Source organism: Photinus pyralis, unplaced genomic scaffold, assembly GCF_008802855.1.
Source record: "Photinus pyralis isolate 1611_PpyrPB1 unplaced genomic scaffold, Ppyr1.3 Ppyr1.4_LG7, whole genome shotgun sequence".
NCBI lineage: Eukaryota > Metazoa > Arthropoda > Insecta > Coleoptera > Lampyridae > Photinus > Photinus pyralis.
This window is the reverse complement of record NW_022170738.1, coordinates 42,630,711-42,643,111: the sequence shown is the minus strand read 5'-3', so window position 1 is coordinate 42,643,111 and position 12,401 is coordinate 42,630,711.

The following is a 12,401-nucleotide window of genomic DNA, read 5'->3' as shown; positions in this document are numbered from 1 at the left end:
TAAAGGCGATCGATTTCGGGAATATACCCATCATCAGGCCGTGCTGAAATAAATGTACGACTTATTTATTTCAGCACGGCCTGATGATGGGTATATTCCCGAAATCGATCGCCTTTCGAAAAAATTCTTTATAAATAAACCTAGTTTGTCATTTGAAATCAATTATTTTATCAGTCAACAAACTATATAAAAAATGGAGACCTTCATTCAACGAATCCTGAAAAGGCTTTTCAGCAGGAGATAGCTATAGGTTCTGAACCTGGTTACAGCCCTTTGAATTTTCTTTCGAAATTGGTTTTTAGTCTATAACTTTTGATTGAGAAGTCTAATCGAAAAAGTACGAATCGTTTTGGATTCTACGCACCAAAATTAATAAGAAAAAGTGTTTTCCCGAGAAATTTTGGTGTAGTCCATTTTTGGTAAAAAAGGAAGGTTATACACTTGTCTCAGATCAACCGGAAAAAAACATTTTCTTATAGAATATGTCCTGTAGATTCCATAATTTCAAACAGTTCCAAGATTGGGCTACTAGATCAAAAATTACAGTCGGACGAGGCTAAATTAAAATGTTCTTGTAAAGGTAATGTCGCACGTTGCGACATCTCATTGGAACTGGTTCAACTTTTACAAGAATTAAATTTGGAAAAGTATAGGGATTACCAAAGAGATGGCGCAAATGTTCCAATTGCGTACACAATAGACAATTCCAGATACTGGATCATTGAAGTACATTATACATTTGCTCTACAAATCCTACATGAAATTGCACATTTTCAACTGCCCTTTAAGGAAAATTGAGTCGGACGTGGCTATTAAGTGCATACATTAAAATGATCTTGTGAAGGTACTGTCGTACGCGGCGACATCTCATTGGAACTGGTTCAACTATTACAAGAATTAAATTTGGAAAAGTATAGGGATTACCAAAGAGATGGGGCAAATGTACCAATTGCATACACAAAAGGCAATTCCAGATACTGGATCATTGAAGTACATTTGCTCTACAAATCCTACATGAAATTGTACATTATCAACTGCCCTTTAAGGAAATGGCCTGTAGATTCCATAATTTCAAACAGTTCCAAGATTGGGGTACTAGATCAAAATTTATAGCCCTTTGAATTTTCTTTCGAAATTGGTTTTAGTCCATAACTTGTGATTGAGAAGTCTAATTGAAAAAGAAGGAACCGATTTGGATTCTACGCACCAAAATTAATAAGAAAAAGTGTTTTCCCGAGAAATTGTGGTGTAGTCGATTTTTGGTAAAAAAAAGGAAGGTAATACACTGCCTTTTTTTGAGGCCAAAAAAAATGGTCTCAGATCGACCGGATAAAAACATTTTCTTATAGAATATGGCCTGTAGATTCCATAATTTCAAACAGTTCCAAGATTGGGCTACTAGATCAAAAGTTACAGCCCTTTGAATTTTCTTTCGAAATTGGTTTAGTCCATAACTTTTGATTGAAAAGTCTAATCGAAAAAGTACGATTCGATTTGGATTCTACGCACCCAAATTAATAAGAAAAAGTGTTTTCCCGAGAAATTTTGGTGTAGTCGATTATTGAAGTACAATTGCTCTACAAATCCTACATGAAATTGAACATTTTCAACTGCCCTTTAAGAAAAATTGAGTCGGACGAATTAAAATGTTCTTGTAAAGGTAGTGTCGTACGTTGCGACATCTCATTGGAACTAGTTCAACTATTACAAGAATTAAATTTGGAAAAGTATAGGGATTACCAAAGAGATGGCGCAAATGTTCCAATTGCGTCATAGATATATAAATACATAGATACAGCCATACCCCAACATAGTTCAAAAGGACGTACCATCTATTACCATCACTTTCGGCACATTAATTACGTATAGCGCTATCCTTTATAGAGGTACCCTGAGCATGGAAGGCAAGATTCGCATTATTTATTATAACTGTCAATCAAATTGTTAGCACAAATCACACAGAAAATTATCAAATTTGAGACTTTACAACATAAATAAACCGCCTTTTTATTTATTTAAATTGCATAGCAGCAAAGAAATGTTACATTTAAAATGGAAGATGTTATTTAGAAAGCTGGCAAATGAAGAATTTGAAAAAATTACAGCTGACAACTGGAAGAAAGTGTGTGAACATGTGGAAAGTGATTAATTTAAAAGAGAAGTTATATTGGTTGATGTTTCTGAAGTTGACAGTGATGATTCGGATTTGTCAATTTCATCTGATGATGATTCGGATTGTGAACTTTTACAAACGTAATGAATGTTGACTAAATGATTATTATCACCAATTGGATATCATTGTTAAGATGTTGTATTTATTTTAAATAAATGTACACAGCGTGTAGCTTACTTACTACAATTAGCACTATAATTTCAAAAAGAAACCCCACCGATTGTACAACATATGCCGAAAGGGAGGCAAGACGCGTAGCGACCAAAATTTGATATTGCACGCACACACAGTCTATAAATCTCGTTTTCCTAAGAATATTGCACGGATCCTTCTTTGTGATCATGATACAAACGCACTGCATCAACATCATATAGGCCAAAATGATAATTGGAAACGAATTCACTTCCTGTCGCAACTTAATCTCCGTTACCAATACGCCTAAAACCATGCAATTAAAATTAAAATGTTGAACATAAACTTTACTTACGGTTTTTTTGGTATTCTGTAAGCCAGCAATGAATTCACTGCAGCACATCATGCCAAACAAGGTAAACATAGTCCCAAATTTGAATGGCGTAGCTCTATGTAATAAAACTATTTCAGGAATAACAATTATGAACGCGTCTATCATTATGGCAAGCACTAATGTTATTCGTATTCCATTGATAACGCAATAATTACATAATATTTAGTGAATAAACCGGCCATTTAGTTAGATTTGATTTCGCGCGATCGTGAAATGTGTCAACTGTCACATGACTTATGGGACGCGCTAAGTTTGTTTTAAGCGTCCGATTCGCGTACGACATAGAAATTAATGCAATAAAAAGAGATAGAACATGTTTCTTCTTGGTTAGAAAGTAATGGAGAGATGTACAAATTTCTTTGATATGTTTTTTAAAAACCGAGGTACGTTTGTTAAGGATGGCTGTATCTAGGTATTTATATATCTATGAATTGCGTACACAAAAGACAATTCCAGATACTGGATCATTGAAGTACATTTGCTCTACAAATCCTACATGAAATTGCACATTTTCATCTGCCCTTTAAGGAAAATTGAGTCGGACGTGGTTATTAAGTGCATAAATTAAAATGTTCTTGTGAAGGTACTGTCGTACGCGGCGACATCTCATTGGAACTGGTTCAACTATTACAAGAATTAAATTTGGAAAAGTATAGGGATTACCAAAGAGATGGCGCAAATGTACCAATTGCATACACAAAAGGCAATTCCAGATACTGGATCATTGAAGTACATTTGCTCTACAAATCCTACATGAAATTGTACATTTTCAACTGAACTTTAAGGAAAATTGAGTCGTACGTGCCTATTAAGTGCATAAATTAAAATGTTCTTTTAAATGTAGTTACGTACGTGGCTACATCTCATGGGAACTCGTTCAAAAAAGACAATTCCAGATACTGGATCATTGAAGTACAATTGCTCTACAAATCCTACATAAAATTGCACATTTTCAACTGCCCTTTAAGGAAAATTGAGTCGTACGTGGCTATTAAGTGCATAAATTAAAATGTTCTTCTGAAGATAGATACGTACGTGGCGAAATCTCATTGGAACTGGTTCAACTATTACAAGAAAATACTTAGTAATAGTATAGGGATTACCAAAGAGATGGCGCAAATGTACCAATTGCATACACAAAAGACAATTCCAGATACTGGATCATTGAAGTACAATTGCTCTACAAATCCTACATGAAATTGTACATTTTCAACTGCCCTTTAAGGACAATTGAGTCGTACGTGGCTATTAAGTGCATAAATTAAAATGTTCTTTTAAATGTAGTTACGTACGTGGCTACATCTCATGGGAACTCGTTCAACTATTACAAGAAATTAATTTGGAAAAGTATAGGGATTACCAAAGAGATGGTGCAAATGTACCAATTGCATGCACAAAAGACAATTCCAGATACTGGATCATTGAAGTACAATTGCTCTACAAATCCTACATAAAATTGCACATTTTCAACTGCCCTTTAGGGAAAATTCAGTCGTACGTGGCTATTAAGTGCATAAATTAAAATGTTCTTTTAAATGTAGTTACGTACGTGGCTACATCTCATGGGAACACGTTCAACTATTACAAGAAATTAATTTGGAAAAGTATAGGGATTACCAAAGAGATGGCGCAAATGTACCAATTGCATACACAAAAGAAAATTCCAGATACTGGATCATTGAAGTACAATTGCTCTACAAATCCTACATGAAATTGCACATTTTCAACTGCCCTTTAAGGAAAATTGAGTCGTACGTGGCTATTAAGTGCATAAATTAAAATGTTCTTTTAAATGTAGTTACGTACGTCGCTACATCTCATGGGAACTCGTTCAACTATTACAAGAAAATAATAAGGAAAAGTATAGGGATTACCAAAGAGATGGCGCAAATGTACCAATTGCATACACAAAAGACAATTCCAGATACTGGATCATTGAAGTACAATTGCTCTACAAATCCTACATGAAATTGTACATTTTCAACTGCCCTTTAAGGACAATTGAGTCGTACGTGGCTATTAAGTGCATAAATTAAAATGTTCTTTTAAATGTAGTTACGTACGTGGCTACATCTCATGGGAACTCGTTCAACTATTACAAGAAATTAATTTGGAAAAGTATAGGGATTACCAAAGAGATGGTGCAAATGTACCAATTGCATACACAAAAGACAATTCCAGATACTGGANAAATGTTCTTGTGAAGGTACTGTCGTACGCGGCGACATCTCATTGGAACTGGTTCAACTATTACAAGAATTAAATTTGGAAAAGTATACGGATTACCAAAGAGATGGGGCAAATGTACCAATTGCATACACAAAAGGCAATTCCAGATACTGGATCATTGAAGTACATTTGCTCTACAAATCCTACATGAAATTGTACATTATCAACTGCCCTTTAAGGAAATGGCCTGTAGAATCCATAAATTCAAACAGTTCCAAGATTGGGCTACTAGTTCAAAAGTTACAGCCCTTTGAATTTTTTTTCGAAATTGGTTTCTAGTCTATAACTTCTGATTGAGAAGTCTGATCGAAAAAGTACGAATTGATTTGGATTCTACGCACCCAAATTAATAAGAAAAAGTGTCTTCCCGAGAAATTTTGGTGTAGTCGATTTTTGGTAAAAAAGGAAGGTTATACACTGCCTTTTTTGAGGCCCGAAAAAAAAATTGTCTCAGATCGACCCGGAAAAAAAATTTTCTTATAGAATGTGGCCTGTAGAATCTATAATTTCAAACAGTTCCAAGATTGGGCTACTAGATCAAAAGTTACAGCCCTTTGAATTTTCTTTCGAAATTGGTTTAGTCCATAACTTTTGATTGAAAAGTCTAATCGAAAAAGTACGATTCGATTTGGATTCTACGCACCCAAATTAATAAGAAAAAGTGTTTTCCCGAGAAATTTTGGTGTAGTCGATTATTGAAGTACAATTGCTCTACAAATCCTACATGAAATTGAACATTTTCAACTGCCCTTTAAGAAAAATTGAGTCGGACGAATTAAAATGTTCTTGTAAAGGTAGTGTCGTACGTTGCGACATCTCATTGGAACTGGTTCAACTATTACAAGAATTAAATTTGGAAAAGTATAGGGATTACCAAAGAGATGGCGCAAATGTTCCAATTGCGTACACAAAAGACAATTCCAGATACTGGATCATTGAAGTACATTTGCTCTACAAATCCTACATGAAATTGCACATTTTCAACTGCCCTTTAAGGAAAATTGAGTCGGACGTGGCTATTAAGTGCATACATTAAAATGTTCTTGTGAAGGTACTGTCGTACGCGGCGACATCTCATTGGAACTGGTTCAACTATTACAAGAATTAAATTTGGAAAAGTATAGGGATTACCAAAGAGATGGGGCAAATGTACCAATTGCATACACAAAAGGCAATTCCAGATACTGGATCATTGAAGTACATTTGCTCTACAAATCCTACATGAAATTGTACATTATCAACTGCCCTTTAAGGAAATGGCCTGTAGATTCCATAATTTCAAACAGTTCCAAGATTGGGGTACTAGATCAAAATTTATAGCCCTTTGAATTTTCTTTCGAAATTGGTTTTTAGTCCATAACTTGTGATTGAGAAGTCTAATTGAAAAAGAAGGAACCGATTTGGATTCTACGCACCAAAATTAATAAGAAAAAGTGTTTTCCCGAGAAATTGTGGTGTAGTCGATTTTTGGTAAAAAAAAGGAAGGTAATACACTGCCTTTTTTTGAGGCCAAAAAAAATGGTCTCAGATCGACCGGATAAAAACATTTTCTTATAGAATATGGCCTGTAGATTCCATAATTTCAAACAGTTCCAAGATTGGGCTACTAGATCAAAAGTTACAGCCCTTTGAATTTTCTTTCGAAATTGGTTTAGTCCATAACTTTTGATTGAAAAGTCTAATCGAAAAAGTACGATTCGATTTGGATTCTCACAAAAGACAATTCCAGATACTGGATCATTGAAGTATGTACATTTGCTCTACAAATCCTACATGAAATTGCACATTATCAACTGCCGTTTAAGGAAATGGCCTGTAGATTCCATAATTTCAAACAGTTCCAAGATTGGGGTACTAGATCAAAAGTTGCAACCCTTTGAATTTTGTTTCAAAATTGGTTTTTAGTCCATAACTTTTGATTGAGAAGTCTAATCGAAAAAGTACGAATCGTTTTGGATTTTACGCACCAAAACTAATAAGAAAAAGTGTTTTCCCGAGAAATTTTGGTGTAGTCGATTTTTGGTAAAAAGGGAAGGTTAAACACTGCCTTTTTTTGAGGCCCCAAAAAAAATTGTCTCAGATCGACCGGAAAAAATCATTTTCTTATAGAATATGGCCTGTAGATTCCATAATTTCAAACAGTTCCAAGATTGGGCTACTAGATCAAAAATTACAGCCCTTTGAATTTTCTTTCGAAATTGGTTTTTAGTCCATAACTTTTGATTGCGAAGTCGAATCGAAAAAGTACGAATCTATTTGGATTCTACGCACCAAAATTAATAAGAAAAAGTGTTTTCCCGAGAAATGTATGTATGCCTGTCTGGCGTATTTATTTAATGATGAAACTGAAATGGAATATAAGTTTGTGCTGCTGCATTGGAGGAAGACGTGAGACCCCATTTGTAGAAAATCGCATTTTGCGCGTGTAACTTAAAACCGGCCGCTCGGCAGAATTTTTTCCGGCGTTTATACGCGCGAATTTGTATCTTTGCAATAATTTTAGTCTATACCTACCTACGTTATTGCCACTTTTAAAAACGACACAGAAAGAACAATTTTTAAAAGTCGAATTCCAATATTTTAAGGAAACTAATTTGTACGCGCATTACTTTTTACCTACTCCCCGCAATTTTTGAACCTTATTTTGAAGTTTACAAAGTTCGTGGTTACAGTAGATATCTAACTGAAAAATTCAATGTATTATTCTGGCCTTTCCTGTCCAACAGGTGTTGATGACGTGGCGCGTTATCTTTCTACACGTGGCAGTTACCAATATACGTGTAATTTTAATTTAAACTTCAGATAATTACAATAAGGAATAAAATGGGAGCATTTATTTAATTTAAGTTTGATCATAATCAAGAATTATTTTTTTGGGATTTTACGTCACGTCATGTATGATTCAATTCTGGTTTCAAATATGATAGCGATGAGTAACATGCTGGTATAACTGGGCATTATGTACCTACCAAAAACTACCACTAAAAAAAGTCGATTCTACTAACATGAACACTTTTTGAATTTTCGCTTGCTGATAAAGGGTTGCCTATTGGCTACGTTTAGGTATTTGTAGTAGATACATTTACCTAGGTACGTTCACGTTAAGCCCAAAGAAAATAAAGTAAACACTCACTCTCATAGCCTTACTATTTCAGCCTACCCAAGGGAAAAACCATTACCATAAATCCTTTGAAGAAAACGATTCACTCACACTGCACTACCACTGCATTAGTCGACATTTCGGACATTACTGACAATTTTGAATAGTAACGTATGGCGCGTTTAGAAGGTAAAAGCAGATAAATTACCGGTATTCTTTCGAGAGGTCATTATCGCGCCGACGCTCTTATCTATAATCTTGAAATTTATTCACAAATTTAGAAAACACGTGCGGACTTTTGATGTGTACAATTCCCTATTGCATTTTTATCTTTAGGGCATTTTTGTACTGCTTTTTACTGGAGAGTGCTATTGCTCTAAAATTTTGGTAACAGATTCCTTGTAGTTTGGAGATATAATTTCGCCCACCAGTCCCTCAATCTGTCCATGTTTCGGCCACTTATTTTTCCTTTAAAAGAGTCCCCCTGATCAGAAATGTTCCTCCTAGGTACCTACCGGTTTTGTACGAGTTAATTTTTCATGTCCACGTCTTCAGTTATTTTGATTGGAACTGCGTTATTGTATTTAAGTGTTGAGAATAAATCATAAAATATAACCAAAAAAATTTACTTATATATGGAAAATGTCAAAAAATAAACTAAGTACGGAAAATGAGCCTTGCCCAACCTTTTAGTAGATCATCACAAGTACTTATACTATTATGATTGAATAAGTAATCATAGGCATCTTTGTTTATTTATGCACAATGCCATTATGAAAGTTGAAGTACCTACACAACCTGTGGTTTCTGAATGAAAACTGTTGCGATTCTGATTTTTCCTTCCATCGCTATATCTGCCCTAGGTGCCCATGTCTTTGACTGAATAATCTGAAATCTTGGTAGATAACGGTCTAACAGATTCCATATTGTATAATTAGTCCTGCACGCCAAAATATCCCTTCCTCTGATCCATGTAGTGTTTGAGTACTACTTTTTACTGGAATGAAATTTTCAATTTGTTAATTGCATTTTATAGCATAGTGAGATCTGATCGACAAAAGGCATAGCCCCTTTTCCGTTTTATGTGTGCAATTTTATTTTGATCATTTTGGTGCTTCTGATAACAAAAATGTGCTCATACTGCTCATTTTTCGGAAATAATAAATGTGTGGACTGGAATAATTAAGTGACTATTATCGGGCTATTGTTTATTAATATGGTAATATTTATTTGGAAATGTTAGAAACCAGCATTGAACCCCTTATTATCGAAGAACTGAATAAATCATAGATATTGATGGCAAAAGGACTCTAGATCAAAATTTAATACATTATTCAGCAAGATGGAGCACCGCCCCATTAATGTTCAGCATGTTGCCTGTCCGTCAATTTCCAGATCAGTAGACTATGGACGCAGTGGTTCAATATGGCCGGCGAGATCTCCCCTTGATTTTTTCCTCTAGGGTCACTTGGAAAACTTTTAGAGAGACCTTTCATTTATGGTAAGATCAAGGAGGGAGGTGCCATTTGAAATTTGAGAGTTGAGGTAGGGGCGCTTAGGGGATACACTATATAGCAGAGCTGGGTACTGCTCGGGAGCGTTTCGCTCGAAAAAGCGCTTGTGTGCGATCCGCTCACGAGCACTTTTCGAAGCGGCCGCTTGGTGCTCGATAGTCGAGCGTTTGCTTAGTGTTCCTCAAGCGCCGCTCGCGAGCGTTTTTCCGTTCCCGAGCGGCTTTTTCCAGGCTAGGCTAGCGGTTTTTTTAGCTTTTTTCCGCTCACAAGCACTTTTCCCAAGCGCTCGAGTACTTTTAGGCTCGCGAGCATTTTTTAAAAAATTAGAGCTGTCGTCGCTCGAGCGATTTTTTAGAAACTTTGACCCAGCTCTGTTATATAGGTATCTTGTTTTTCCGTAAATAGTCATTTTGTGCTTTTCACTGCTGCTAATCATAAATGTTGTGCGCCTTAACAACAAACTAAACATGCGTGACAGGCAGAGCTGGGCAGTATTCGATTTTGTAAATACTTTTTAGTATTCAAATCCTTTAAAGTATTCAAATACTTTGTAATTAAATAGTTTTATGGAAGCAGTATTTGTTTTTGTAACTCAAATACTTTCACAAATATTTAGTATTCAAATACTTCGCAAAGTATTTGGATACTTCGTAAAGTATTCGAATACTTCGCAAAGTATTTGGATACTTCGTAAAGTATTCGAATACTTCGCATAGTATTTGAATATTTAACCTTCCTTTTTTACCAAAAATCGATTACTCCATTTCTCGGGAAAACACTTTTTCTTATTAATTTTGGTGCGTAGAATCCAAAACAATTCGTACTTTTTCGATCAGACTTCTCAATCAAAAGTTATAGACTAGAAACCAATTTCGAAAGAAAATTCAAAGGGCTGTAACTTTTGAACTAGTAGCCCAATCTTGGAACTGTTTGAAATTATGGATTCTACAGGCCACATTCTATAAGAAAATTTTTTTCCGGGTCGATCTGAGACAATTTTTTTTTCGGGCCTCAAAAAAAGGCAGTGTATAACCTTCCTTTTTTACCAAAAATCGACTACACCAAAATTTCTCGGGAAAACACTTTTTCTTATTAATTTTGGTGCGTAGAATCCAAAACAATTCGTACGTTTTCGATTAGACCTCTCAATAAAAAGTTATGGACAAAAAACAAATTTCGAAAAAAAATTCAAAGGGCTGTAACTTTTGATCTAGTAGCCCAATCTTCAAACTGTTTGAAATTATGGACTCTTGATCGATCTCGATCTAGACAATTTTTTTTTCCGGCCTCTAAAAAGGCAGTACTTTTAAGTTATTCAAATATTTGAGAACAATTTAGAAATGTTTAGGGAAAGTTTCCATTGTCACAAAATCAAATATAAAAATCCGATACATCTGAATACCGAACTCGATACTCTACGTAACTTAAAAACAATAGGGACCTTTCTTATATCCTTAAGACCATGTGTACCAATTTTCAAAGCGATGGCACGTTTCTAAACAAACTATCATGCACACGGACAAACGGATCGTCAAAAATGGATCTGTTCCAAAATCGCTAGGATTAATTTCAGAAAGGCGTACGTATCATGTGCACGACATACGATCGCTTTGAAAACTGGTACACGTATTCTTAAGGATATAACTGGTATAAGAAAGGTCCTGGTAGGTACTACCTCCTATATAATAATATTACGCTTTTACTCCCCTTAAATTTGTATATAACAATAGAAATATAAAAAAAGCTAACCCCATACAAAGTATAACTTGATTTTTTAAGTAGTGATAAGACTTTTATCTAGTATACTATTTTAAATTTTTAATGTATTTGAGTGACAAGTATTTGAATACTTTTTACTGTATTCGAATACTTTTCAAAGTAAGCTAATGAAATACTTTTCAAAGTATTCAAATACTTTTTATAGTATTGGAATACCTACCTTTGATGGTATTAGAATACTTTTGAAAGTATTCGAATACATTCTAAAGTATTTAAATACTTATTTTTTAAAGTATTTGAATACTTTTCAATGTATCTGTATCTAGTATTCGCTTGTGCTGGACGTAAAAGTATTTAATATTCATTTGTGTAAAGTATTTACTATTTAGTATTCAAATACTCTTTGAAAGTGTTCTGCCCAGCTCTGGTGACAGGCGACAAAAAACGCGTATATAATGGCGGCCTAAAGGTGTCAATTTTATGTAAGAATTACTAGATTATTTATATTAATATTATATTAATAAAGACCCAAACGCATTAGCTTGGTGTCAACAAATGGCTATGCACCATTTTCATTGGGAAATATGATGCGAAATTTGGAATTTTTTTAGTCAATTTTAAAACATAGCATCAATAAGCAAAACCACAAACACCAGACTACATGGTTTACTTGTAATGAAGGCCAGCAATACCCCCAGATCCAGATACCGAACAAGAAGACATACAGACTCTCATTTACTACATCAAAAATACAAGAATATGAATCAACCACTACATTAAGATCACTGTAAAGTTACCCTTTTGTTAATAAATGAAAGATGCACTAAAGGTAATGAATGTCTTCGTCTTAGACCCTACAGCTGTCATCTAGAAGAAAGTTGGAACAAAATTAATACACCTACTTACACCAAACTGTAGTGTTATTACATAAATAAATACAAATATAATGTACATTTTTATTCTAGCATACTATAGAAAACTGTATAACAAAAAATTGCAAGACATGGCAACAATTTACGCTAATCTACTATTTAGTATTAATATTGGAGTTCAATTTCTTTATAAACAAATCACACAAATTTTATCATTACACATGATAGGATATTTAAATTTTAAATGTTGGTAAATAACGTCAGTGAC